Source organism: Anas platyrhynchos, chromosome 2 (assembly GCF_047663525.1).
Source record: "Anas platyrhynchos isolate ZD024472 breed Pekin duck chromosome 2, IASCAAS_PekinDuck_T2T, whole genome shotgun sequence".
Taxonomy (NCBI): Eukaryota; Metazoa; Chordata; class Aves; order Anseriformes; family Anatidae; genus Anas; species Anas platyrhynchos.
The window spans coordinates 15,218,704-15,232,167 of NC_092588.1; the positions used below are offsets into that span (position 1 = coordinate 15,218,704).

Consider the following 13,464-nt stretch of genomic DNA (forward strand, 5'->3'; position numbering starts at 1 on the left):
CCGCCTTGATATTTTTGGACATTCTTACCCATGTGTGGAAAAAGAACGGTAGTCAAGTGAAAGTGGTGGTGTTTGGTAGCTAGGCATACTCACACAAATAATCTGTCTGTGGATCAGATTCAATAGACAAATGTCTTGTTCTGGAGCCACATTCTCAGTCCAAGGCTTTGTTGTCACTGGCCAAGCAGAGATATTTAAACTGACTTTTTACTCAGCATCCAGCTTTGAATTGTAGCTTTACAATGCTACTGCTTGATGATATCTCAGGATAGAAATATAAACCCTTTTAGGATATCTTTGCAGAATAGAATCATCATTTTAGAGATTCCCTATTGCAAAAGAGGGGTGATAGCCAAAAAATTACAGTGAGATAGGGTCAGGCATCCTGTAACATAAATTCCAGGAAATGGATAGGAAGTGTAAAGGCATGATTGCTATGTACAGTAGCAATTACAGAAGTATATCAGTGCTGTCTTCACCTCTGATTCTTCTTTTCTTTATAGGCAGATATAGAGCAGGTATCATGGGAGAGGGGGTGCCCCTGCTCTGCTCAGTTAAACAATGTATCTGCTTAGAAGACACCGTGTGCTGAGGGATGCACCTTTGTCAAATCAGCCAAGAAAACCATGATAATTGTGGTTTATCGTGGAATGATCATTGTTTCTTTCACGGATTTCAATAGAAGCTCTTGAATTTTCATCAGTGGATATCATAAATACAAACTCTTAAAAACTCACAAACATTTCAGCTGAGTAGGCAGGAAAATAATTGCTGTTGTTCGGGGAATTCAGTGTTTGTCCATGAGAGTGGTGAGATAAGTAAGCGGGAATAAAGCTGGTGAGACAGGTATCCTGTGCTGCTTTATTGCAACCAGTAGTCTGCATTTTGTTCAGAATGTTAAAATACTCTGCAACGGTCCACTTGGCACTTTTCTTTGCTTCTCAGTGAAGAAAGGTTTACTCTTCCTACACACTATATTTTTTACCCTCATTCACTTCAGTCCTGATCCAGCCAATGGCTGGAGAATGACTCAGGCAGAGCTGTCTTGCATCCCTGCCATGGCAGCTGGCTGGCTGCAGACTGAGGTACAATAGGTTAACAGTGATTAGACAGCCCTTCATCCCTCCCTCCATGTGGCTTTCCTTGCATGTATTTGTCTCTGTGTATGTTGGCAATCTCCTGGAGTAGTGACTCTCCAGACTGGTATGTAAAACCTTAAAGAAAGTCATTGTTTTTGCTGTAGTTCTGAATCCCAACTGGGGGTGCTGGAAATTAAAGTTGCAGTTTCTGAAAATGTAGCAAGATCTAAGAGCCTAGTAACTGACTTTTCAAATGGATTTACCAGGTTTGTATGTTATTCAATAGCTTGTGTCTTGAAAGCCATTAAATTTACATTATACTTTATCACATTACAAACAGTTGTGGTTCAAAGTTACTGTTTTGCAAGAAGTCACAAACTTGGATTTGGATACAATTTGTCATTTTTTGTTCTTTCCCTTTTCATAAAAAATAAAATAAAAATACAGTTGCTGCAATAGAAATGTAACTCAAAATTTTCTTCTTATAAAAGAGTTATCTAAGCAGCTGAGCAGTGCTTTATTTGTAATAATTTTTTTGCATTAGTTTGTTCAGCGTACCCCATCTCATTTTCTGCAGCCCTTGGAAACTTATTGAAGCAGCAATATAAGATTAGACCCTTAAACAATGTCACCAAGTACGTTGTATTTCTAACAGTGCGGTCCAATGTGCAAAAGCATGAGTATGAAAATGATTCATGTCATCTATTAAAGACTAATTTAAATACTGGAATACTGTTTTACCATTCAAATGCTATAAATTATTTCATGTACTGTAGTTTCAGTCTGAGTCAAACCAGCCTTTCCAACCTGCCTACAAACTCTAACCCCAAAGGGTTTTTAAAAAATTGTAATTGTCACAATAGACAGATCCTTTTTTATTTTACCTATATGGGTAATAATCTTTCATACATTTTAATACAATCCTAATGAAATCCAAAAAATAAATTTCATAGTTCATCTGCTGGTTTACTGCAGAGGCTGCAGAGCAGTATATTAAAAATGTATTTCTCTTTCACTGTTACTCTTTTTATATTATCAATCAAGTAAATCAAACTTAGAATTCAAACTGATTAGCATAAAATCTCACCCAGACACAATCTGCTTGATGAACAAGCTTCTAACTTTTTTGTTATGGGGACATAAATTTTACCAATATTACCAGTAAAGAAAGAGCCCAATACTTTACTCAGTGCTTTTGATGAGACACTACATCAGGTTATAGCTGTTTGAGAAATATAATGTTTTGTTTGAAAAACACAGATCTAAACTGATTAGTTTCCTAGTTATAGTACCTGTTACTCATGCTTCCTGCTTAAATATTCACTAGTATAAAACAATTTAACATTCCCCTGTGCATGCACACACACACAATTGCACATATGGATGCATATATCTGTCATGCCACAGAAGTCTGTCAGCAATACATTTTCATTTTTAAGTCTCTGGAATATTTAGTTCTGCTGCACAGAGTACTCCACTTGGTTTAATTAAAAAATAAAAAAGAAATTAAAAAAATCGAGTCCAATCCTCCATTTCTTGAACACCAAAGAATTTCTACAACTAACATGAATTAACAGGAGCTCTGTACCTTGACCGTTTGTACACTGGCACATTTACATCTCTTAAATATATAGGGATTCTGTTAGGTGCTGAATGCATCCAGCAAGGTTTGGAGGTGAGCTTCATTTGAGCTGTGATTTCAGAAGCATTAACTAGCTGCTGAGACAAGGCCTTAGTAGATCTCGATTGATTGTCTAGCAGGCACATTACTACGCATCTTTATGGGGTGGAGCTGCTGAATTGGTCTTTTTGTGGCATTTTGAACATTTCATCTATACATTCCATCAACTTGTTCAATAAGTAGATATGTCTGAGTCTCTGTTATACAGAAACTGTTCTACTTACTATGCTTCTCTCCTTGTTTTCTCTTTGCTTCCACAAGGCTATCTTGGAATATATAAATAATTCTAAAAAGATTAGTTGTACTGTGCAGATATCTTTCTTTTCTCCATAGTAAGTCATTCCTTTATTTACATTTGGAATTATTTTGTCTACCAGAAACGTGAGTGTGTGGGGGGGTGGAGGGGCTGTTGTTTTTTTTGCTTGTTTCCTTTTTTTTTTTTTTTTCCTTTGTAGACCATTCTTGCACAATGTAAACCTCTTAATTCTGGAATAATTTAGCACCCAAAATAAAGAGGTGATATTAAGCATGGGTATCTGCACTGAGGTACCTCACCATGTGCTGATCATATTTACAAGCCCAGACTCAACAGAATGTGCTGAGCACTTGTGAGCCTGTCCCTTGAAATGCCAAAATTCATGACTGTCTTCAACAATATTCAGGGCATTTGTTATGGTGTGGCATATGGGAACATCACCAACAACTTTGACAGTGTCAGTTCCAGACCATTTGATCATTTACCTTTGAGGAGCATCCCTTCGCCTTTCTTGTGAAAAATCACTATACCCTAAGATCACAAGCTCCAGCATTCTATGCTAACCTCCTTTATCTGAAGTATGTGAGAGATACCAGTGCAATCTCCTTTCATTCTCTGTGTATGCAAGGTCTTTACGTGAGCCATCAGAGTACCCTAAGATGGGGAACTGGAGCAAGAGCTGCACTGCCTGCTGCTAGTGCCAACTAAGATGCTTGCCCCCACTGCACAGGGTCTAGCTCACAGTCTGTCTCTGATGTCTGTCAGATTGCCAGTGACTGTGATAAGACTTTCACTTATCCCAGCTGGGGAGGTTTAGAAGCAAATAGGAACTGCAGTGGGAACCAGCTGCTCGTATGTCTGTGATGAGCAGGCTCACAGGAAGATTTTTACTCAATTTCTATGCCTTGCATTATTTAGCTTACCACCTGATGGTCTTGTCAAGCAATAAATCCAGAAAATCACTGTTTGCTGAGATTTTCACTGTGTCAGTTTGTGCAGATACGTAAGATAGTCTCCTGAGCATTTAAGATTACATGGAGGAATCTCAGTGTGACATTTGAGCTGCTCTCTCTTCCGTAGCATGCTGCTCCAGCAGTGCTCACAGCTTTCATTTAAGTTTTTGTTACTGCAGTCTGGTAAGGATCGACCATATATCATCCCAGTCTCTGCACAGACAAGTCCTGCAGGTTGATAATAATCAGGTACACATAGAGAACAATGATCAAGATAAAGATCAGTGTAAGAAAAACAATTTGCCTGATGCTTACTAATGTTATTAATTGATTAGCACAGCAGCTCTACACTGCAATTTAAGACAAGGACTGAGGTTTTTGTTTAAAAGAGAGCGACTTAAGAATACAGCTCAAAACAAACAAACAAACAAAAAAAACCCTATGATTCAAATATAGCTGATCTAACTATAGCCAAGTAACATACTTGGCAATACTACCATATTTCTATTGCATATAAAACATTTTATCCACACAACCACTGTGACAAAAAAATATGATTAATATGTTTATTAAAGTCAGAATTAAGTTTCTTGTAAGTAGTTACATACTTAAATATATTACAGAATCACAGAACTGTAGGGGTTGGAAGGGACCTTGAAAGATCATCAGGTCCAACCCCCCTGCCAAAGCAGGTTCCTCAGAGCAAGCTGCCCAGGTAGGCGTCCAGATGGGCCTTGTGTATCTCCAGAGAAGGAGACTCCACAACCTCCCTGGGCAGCCTGTTCCAATGATCTGTCACACTTACCATAAAGAAGTTCTTTCACATGTTGGTGCGGAGCTTCCTGTGCTCCAACTTGCAGCCATTGCCCCTTGTCCCATCCCCACAAACTACTGAAAAGCAGTTGGCCAAATCCCTCTGTCTCCCACACCTCAGGTATTTATAAACATTGATGAGACCCCCTCTCAGTCTTCTTTTCTCGAGGCTGAACAGCCCCAGGTCTCTCAGCCTTTCCTCATAAGGAAGAAGCTCCAGGCCCTGTATCATCTTTGTGGCCCTCCGCTGGACTCCTTCCAGGAGATCCCTGTCTTTTTTGTACTGGGGAGCCCAGAACTGGACACAGTACTCCAGGTGAGGCCTGACCAGGCCAGAGTAGAGGGGGAGGATCACCTCCCTTGACCGCGCTCCTTTTAATGCACGCCAGGATCCCATTAGCCCTCTTGGGCGCAAGGGCACAGTGCTGGCTTATGGTCAACGTGTAGTCCACCAGGACCCCCAGGTCCTTCTCCTCAGAGCTACTCTCCAGCAGGTCGTCCCCCAGCCTGTACTGATAACTTCTTGTTCCTTCTGAGGTGCAGGACTCTACACTTGCTCTTATTAAACCTCATTTAGTTTCTTTCTACCCATCTCTCTAGCCTGTCCAGGTCTCACTGAACGGCAGCACAGCCTTCTGGCATGTCAGCCACTCCTCCCAGCTTTGTGTCATCAGCGTACTTGCTGAGGGCAGACACTTCTCCCTCATCAATATATATACATACTTATATATATATACACTTGTATATATGTAAGTAAACCAATGGAACTTTGATAAAACTCTAGAATTTTGATCCAGACTTCAGCACTGGCTGCATAGTGTCAGGCAAACTGTTCAGCCATGCTCAACCAAGCAGTAACACTTTTAGTCAGAATAAGCATATATTTTTCTACTTTATATATTTATATATATATGATCATATACTTTTCTACTTTACATCTACTACTAATTCCATAATTTCTCAAATATGGTACCACTTATTACACTTCTATTTAGTGTGATGGTGTTATGAAAAACATTTTCCCAACTACAAAATGGGCAAAACAACAGCTTCTTATGTCACAGGATGTTGTGATGATCTGTCATTTTATCATTTCCTTCCCAGAAGTTTATCAATTGCCATATGTACTTGAATATATATTTTTAAATAACATCTTGAAAACCAAATAAATTTCTTAATAAAGGGAAGAAGAAAAAAAGTGTCCTTCTCTGTTGCAATGCTACAGTATTGTCTTGGACTATTTTTCAACAGAAGTGTTTTGATGTCACATTTTCAAAGCCTCTTGATGCTGGTAGTTTGTTTTATTTACTACAGCTAAAAACATTTCTGACCAGCAGACAAGTGAAGCTTTCTGCACTTTCAGGTTACATCCTCGTCCTCCAGGGAATTCTAATGTTTTGGAAGCTAGTTGCAGGATCTGGTTGTAGGAGGGATCAATCACTTTGATACATGGAGGCTTGGAAAGCACTATCTATTGTCTTGAATGAAGATAACTCAACCTTTAACCATCCTGTGAGTCATCGGGCAAATAGTCCAGCAGATGGGTCTGAGGTTCCTTCAGACTTGTGAGTTCCTGATGATTCTCAATACACTCATTAACCTTGTGCGTTTGAAGAGAAACCCAGTCTGATGCCTGAAGGCTTTCTATATTGACATTTCTGTTGCCAGTAGAGTTAAAGGGAAATACCATTTGCTTTTCATGAGAAAGTTGGGAAGGGTGTGTGGGGGGGAAGGTTGTTTTAAATTTATCATTTACACTGACATTTCCCATAAATGAAAACAGAAAAAATAGTTAGTTTTCAAATAGTATAGTTGTATTTTTCAAAACTGTGTTTTCAGAATTAAATTTCCAGCATTCTATTTTTGACAGAGAGAACAAAATTTCACTGAAAAAAATTCAGTGAAAAATTCAAAATTCAGTGAAATTCGGGGGGGGGGGGGGGATAAGCATTTTCATTTGTAATCAAGAGCCATTCAGTGTGTGAATATGAGTTCAAACAAAAACTTAAATATTATTTTAAGCAGTGTTTGAGTTTTGGTAATTTTTGAAATTTCATCTCCCTTTCTTGTTGATCCATGTAAAGATTAAATTTCAGTATGAGAGCACAGGTGGACACAAGAAGGCTAATTCTGAATTTGCCCTTTCTCTGCACACAGCTGCAACAGAGTCTCTCACAGAGTGCAGATGGCACAGGGAAGTTGTACTCTAGTTTGTTTTTCCTAAGTCTTGAAGGGGCCTTAAGACAAAGTCCAGCTGCTTGGATCAGGTGTTTGGAGAAGGGAAGGGAAGGGAAGGGAAGGGAAGGGAAGGGAAGGGAAGGGAAGGGAAGGGAAGGGAAGGGAAGGGAAGGGAAGGGAAGGGAAGGGAAGGGAAGGGAAGGGAAGGGAAGGGAAGGGAAGGGAAGGGAAGGGAAGGGAAGGGAAGGGAAGGGAAGGGAAGGGAAGGGAAGGGAAGGGAAGGGAAGGGAAGGGAAGGGAAGGGAAGGGAAGGGAAGGGAAGGTGCTGTTTTGGTACATGGGTCAGCAAATGTGGTGAATCATATCCTGCACGTGTCTGTTCCCCTCCAGCAGCAATAGCTGAAACATGGATGCCCAATTCAGACTAGATACAAAAATTTTAGTTGTCTGAAGTTAGGCGGTAAAAGTTCAGCACAGAGAGGCTGCCATATCTGTGAGTCTTTGCCCAGAGTTTCTGAATCAGTGCCAATAGGGGCTGAGGGTTTGCCCAGGCTCGTTTTGTCCCTCATCCTATTTGTCCAGGCTTGCTGCAACTGCTGTTTTCTGTCTGGCTTAGCATCTTTAGTCTCTTCTTCTGTATAAAACACAGAAACTAAGACAAGAATCTATGACCTCAGGAGGAGCTATAGCCATGAACTAGGACAGTTTTTAATTCTACTTTTCAAGACTATAACTGTTTACAATGTCTGGTTATGCTAATTTCTAAAATGTCTTCATTAGTAAAGATAATGTCTAGCTCTGCAAAAATTGACAGACTCCAAGTGATGTAGAGTAACATTGGGTTGAAAATCTAAAAATAATAGCAGCGTTATTTATTCTTTCCAAGGGAACAAAACAGAAAATGAGAAACTTGGTATAGCTTACAAGAACTCTGACTTGAGTAATGTTATTTTGTTGATGTTATTGGATGAAGTGCAATGTAGAACTAGGAAAGGTTATTAACACCTCACTCTATTATTTCAGAACTTATAGCTGTGCTGACACAAACTAGTTTCTTGGTTTAATGTTTCTGAAGGGTCTTTGTAAGGTCTGTGTTATCCTGTAAGGAAGAGGTACTTTTTATTTTTAATTTTATTTTATTTTTATTTTTTGCATATAGGTACTTTTCACATTTTTCCTATTCATAATGTCCATGTGTGTAAGAGGGCATCCAGTGACACTGTTTCTCACTATATGTTAACTTTGCTTGTTCTATGTTTGCAGCTGTTCCTGCCTACAGCCAGGTCACTTAAGTACATTTGGAATAAGAGAGTGATAGGAAGCAAAACAAAACAACAACAAAAGACCATAAAGCTGGGATAAAGATGGATACTTGTATACTTTACTGAAACAGCTCAATTTATCCTTTAAGATTAACTTTATGCTCCTGATTTCTAAATTGGATGCAAATTGTTCAGGCTTTATTCTATTGCCTTATGGAAGCATAAGTAAACATCAATGCAATATAGCTCCGCAACACAGCTGCCTTTTATATTTATCACCTTTACCTTGTCACAAGTCATCTTACATAGCAACAGTTAGCATAAGCAATAAAATATAACACTCTCCGTCTTTCATCAGCTGAAGGATGTAGGCTCACAATCGTAACCTGGCAGGAAGGCATTTGTCCCATTTATTCTCTCTTTTTCTAACTACCACCTTTTTTTTTTTTTCTCTTTTAATCCACAGAAATTTTGCACAATAGACAGCACAGTTTGGGTATTACCTGATAATGGGAAATGAATCAAGCTGTGTGCTGCTCCCTGTGCCTTGTAGAGTGTCATTATGTGATAATAGTAGAGATAGATCAGATTGGCAGAACATATGTTTGATTAGTATCTCCCAACAAGGGCCCAACTTTTATTGGTATTTAATATCAGTAGGCATCAGAACAGAGATCATTACTTTAGTGAGAATCTACGCTAGGCTTAGTATAATTATTACTACTCATAGCCTAGGGTATTGGGTATTATTATAGCAGTAGTCATGTAGAGTTGTAATGTCATACAAGTGGTTTGATATCTCTCTTTTGTGAATTTCATTCTGCTTTATATATTTTAAATGTATGCAATGGAAAACAAGATACCTAAGTAACCAGCACGACGAGGAGCAAAAAATATACTCCAAAGATGACAATCACTGCACTTTTTCAAACAGTTGTAAAATTGTGGGTATCTCTGTATGTTCAACAATTTGCTAACATGTAATAGTAATATTATCATTAAGATGACTTAAAGAATTCAGTTTAACTGAAGACTTATTGTACAAAAATCCATCAGGAATGGCAAAATAATCATGAATCATTAATTTAGACTGAATGTGAATTTTCGGTATGTCCGATGAAGACAAATTAAGCAAAAGCTATCACCTTTAAACAGTATTTTTTTTCACTGAAGCATCTCAATATTTCATCAGAAATTCAATAACAGACATTCTTTGGCCACATTCTCACTCCCCATGTGTGGTATCCTTGAAGAAATGTTGCTATTATTATTATTATTATTACTGTTCATTGTAATTCCAGCGAATATGTCTAACCATTCTGCCCCTGGGCAAGATCTCCCTTCGCACCCAGTGCTATATTAACTCAGAGAAAAAAAAAAAAAAAAAAAAAAAAGATATCTCTGCCAAGAGCTCAGAAATCAAAGCACAAGATGCTAGGCAAGCCAGGCAAAGGAATGAGCAACAGACTGGCTCACCATCTCATTTTATGAAGAAACCACTAAGAAATTCTTATTAAATATGGTTAAAAATGTTTAAAATCCCACATAAGTATGAAATAATGTTACAGGTGAACAGATGGGAAATGACAACAAAATGATGGGAGAAAAGAAGGACTTGGATTATGGTGGAATCAAACATCTGCCAGGGCTGCAGAAAAAAGGATCATGAGAGATGGAAGCAGAGAAATGATGCTGTTTTCAGCTATTGAAGGCTTGGCACTATGTTTGAAGGGCTGCTGCCTGAAAATATTCCCATATAAACAGTCCTGGGCATTTGTGCTGTAACCTGTAGAGAAGATGCTGAAGGCAACTGTGACATTCTGCAGTGCTGGACCCAGACTTTAGGCCACCCTTGCTGAGCACTCACCAGAAGATGCTCGTCAGTGGGAAGAAGCTTTCTGTTGCTGCAGGGTCACTTGCTGAAAGGTCTCTGAAGAGGAACCTGCTGGTGCCATCTGTATAGAGAAAATGGAAAGCAAGATCCTTTGTATATACAGAGGGAAATGAAGCAGTTTTGTATCATAACTATTCATCACTAAATTGTTTATAAACAAGTTGTTTGTTTAATCTGCCCTGAAGTACATGTTAGATGATAAAATGTTGCTGGTGAACTAGCCACCAAAATTGTACAGGGCCATAAGATGGTGTTTCGCAGTACAAAGCTGAACATGCACAATTTATCATAAGGTTAAATAATTATATTTATTTTTTTGCCTAAGTCATCAGGGGGATCTGCTTCAGAGAACTGAAGCATTTTCATTGGAGAGCTTGACCAGTCAGAATAATTGAAAGCAGTTCAAAATATCATAGGAGAGTAAAATCTGTCCTGGGAAAAAATAACATGGGGTGTTTGAGAGTTTTTTGGGCAAATCAGCAAAGGAAAATTACAAGGCAATTTAGCTTGATAGCTTCTCAAAGTGACTGGAGAGGCTAGTGAGAAATCTTTTTTTGGAAAGGGTGCAGGGCTCTTACACTAAACTACGAGTGACTCTGAACTTGCTTTGAGAAATTGTGTAGGCTGGGATATGTAGTACTTTAGGAACTTCTTTCTTGTCTCAGGTAAACTGATCTCAGAGTGATCAAGAACGTCAAGAGCTTGCAATAGTTTTAGAATGGGCAGTAAGCTTGCTGTGTCTGCCAAAACTGGGATACTCAAAATGCACATGGGCATCCAATTTCATACTAGATTCACCCAAGAATGAACATTAAAGCAATAAGATAAAAAGGACCTTTAATCTCAGCTAAAGATAAAAGGAATGAGTTAGTGAGAATGTCAGGTAGATTAATTAAAGGAGTCACAGTGAACAATATTAGGCAGTAAATAACATTAGGGCATAACATAATTACCATTTCTAAGAGTTATTTATCACCAAGTAACCCTTTTTGGTCTAGGCCAGTCTTAATCCCCCTGGGCTCATGTACTTTTCTGGAGCAGCCACACCTTTAATTATGTAAAACTTTAGCTTTCTTATTTTTTAAGGCTGATCTGTGCTTGAACAAGTTATTTTTCCACATTGGATTTTATCCTTCCACCTCTCTGGCCCAAGTCCTTCATTTCTTGAATGCTGGATTTTTGAACAGGAGTCTGGGGCAGCTCTCTCTCTGAAGCATCATCACTTTGTAACTTACCAAACCTGCAAGGGCTCTTGGATGACACTGAATGTGTGTTTTTCAGGGACTTCCTTGTGGAAATCATTCCCGGCTTGATTTGAAAACTATTTTTCTCATGACCTCCCACCCTGCTTCTTCTCAAAGTGGACACACATGAATCTCCTGGAAAGACAGGGATGAGTTTCCCTGAATACCTGCTCTTTTTTTAAAAAAGGAAATTGTTCTGTTCTGATGCAATATTGTTAATTGCATTATTTTGTAGAACCAGCCAAGCAAGTACCACTGGCTAATCTGTACCTTTTCTCTCAAATCCCATTTGACTTGCATGTCTTTCCAGTTGGAATCAAAATCTTTCCCTAGTGGGAAATGAATATGTGGTTTAAGGCAAAATGTATACAAATGCAGATTTTTTACAACATTTTGTTTTAAAAAATAATAAAAAAAAAAAATGTAAAGATGAAAAAGGAAAAGACATTTTGAGGTGGCCAAAAATGCCCGGGTATATTTCAGTTTTGCATTTCAAAAGATTATTTCTGGAACAAAATTCATAGTTTTTAAAAATATATAAATATATATATATATATATAATTATATATTTTATAAGTGTATAATATATAAAGTTGTATAAAACATATACAAAACTTTTTAAAGCTCAAAATAAAACAAGAATGATATGATTTTACTGAGGCAGTACTCTTGGATTAATCCCAAAATAAGTGTTTCAAAACTACTTACAAATATTAATTCCGCAGGATATGTCAGAATGTCAGAAACACTTTCAATGGGGGGGAGGTACTGCCTTTCCTCTTACTGGAAAAGCCTCCTTCTCTTCCCAGAGAACAACTCTATACGCTCTTATGTCAGCAGACCTTGTTGACCTCTGTTCCTCAGGTTCTGGGGTTGCAATTCATCTAACTTAACCTTGATCTTTTAAAGGTTTAGTCAAAATTTGTTGCTCAGTATTCCTCTGCAGAAGCTGAATAAAAATGAGGAACCCCAGAGAGCCCATACAGTTGGGAAGAAGTAGTTTATGGAGAAATCAACTTGCTTATCTGTTTTAACATGAGCCTAAACAACCTGTTGAAGCCAATGGTTAAAGGAGGATAGGGAGTGAACTTTAGAAAGCTGCTTTTTTGTCATGTTAGCTGCAAAAGAAGTTAAGAATATTAGTGCAAAAGAAGTAAAATGAGATTCACCTCTCCCCTTTTTGAGAAATGTGTTGAACAGCAAAGAACCAGTGGAACTCAGAGACTTCTGCAGTGCTTGCCTCAGAACAGGAAATTCCTGAAACAAAGACTTTTTTCTTCACCATTTTCTTACAGGCAGCTATGTATGGCATACATATACTCCATCTTCACATCAAAGACAACATAACCTTCCCTCAGTGAAATTACACGCATCTTGCTACAGCAAAAAGATCAGTATCTAGGTCTATTAATACAGGTGCCTAATTTATTAAGAGTTTTCTGAACACCTGAATGAGTTGAAAACAGGTTTAGGATATTAAGCTGATAATATATCTGAAAATGTTAGTCTTATATATACAACCATACAACGGTGCTACTTAAGCAACCCTGTTATCATCTCCATGAGGCATAAAAGGTACATTCTTATTTTGGTGAAGATTATAATCATTAACATAAAGTGAAGATGTAAAGTGTAATTCAACTAAATTCTTCTAAATCAAGGTAATCTTTAAACTCCTAACCAATGCTCTCAGTTTATTTACATGTGAAAATTTTATCTTCCTTAGGATTTTGTACTTCTTTTTACCTAGCATGGAGTCAGATTACACATTTTTTCCCTAGTCTAGTCATATTATTATATGCCATATCACTAAGTACATATTGGCATTTGCCTTTTACACTAGTTAAGCTAATGAGTAAATGCTGAGAGAAGCTCATTTTGGTAAGTTTAAGATACATTAGGAATATTCTGATATGTCTACACTATGCTTCTCACAAGCCTTAATTGGAACCTACTAGCAATGTATTTAGAAAGTATTTAAATATTCAACTTCATGCAAAGCCTCCCAGTGCTTAAAAGCTATGCCCAGAATACTTAGTAATACTACATATCCCTTTTCCCTACAATAGTCCTCTTTTATATAAGAAACCACAACTGCTGTTAC

At 38.0% G+C, this 13,464-nt stretch overlaps 1 long non-coding RNA gene across 3 annotated transcripts; it reads right to left on the reverse strand.

Annotated features, from left to right (window-relative positions):
* Positions 1–8,319: 8,319 nt before the first annotated feature.
* On the reverse strand, positions 8,320–12,749 carry LOC110351767 (uncharacterized). 3 transcript variants are annotated; one of them, XR_003495817.3, is made up of 4 exons: positions 12,530–12,749; positions 11,631–11,689; positions 11,352–11,495; positions 8,320–10,177 (listed from the first exon to the last, which is right to left on the reverse strand). It is a non-coding gene; the product is annotated as an uncharacterized lncRNA (long non-coding RNA). The 3 variants fall into 3 exon arrangements; XR_005263017.2 differs by lacking the exon at positions 11,631–11,689; XR_011807178.1 differs by lacking the exons at positions 11,352–11,495; positions 11,631–11,689.
* Between the last annotated feature and the right edge of the window lie 715 nt (positions 12,750–13,464).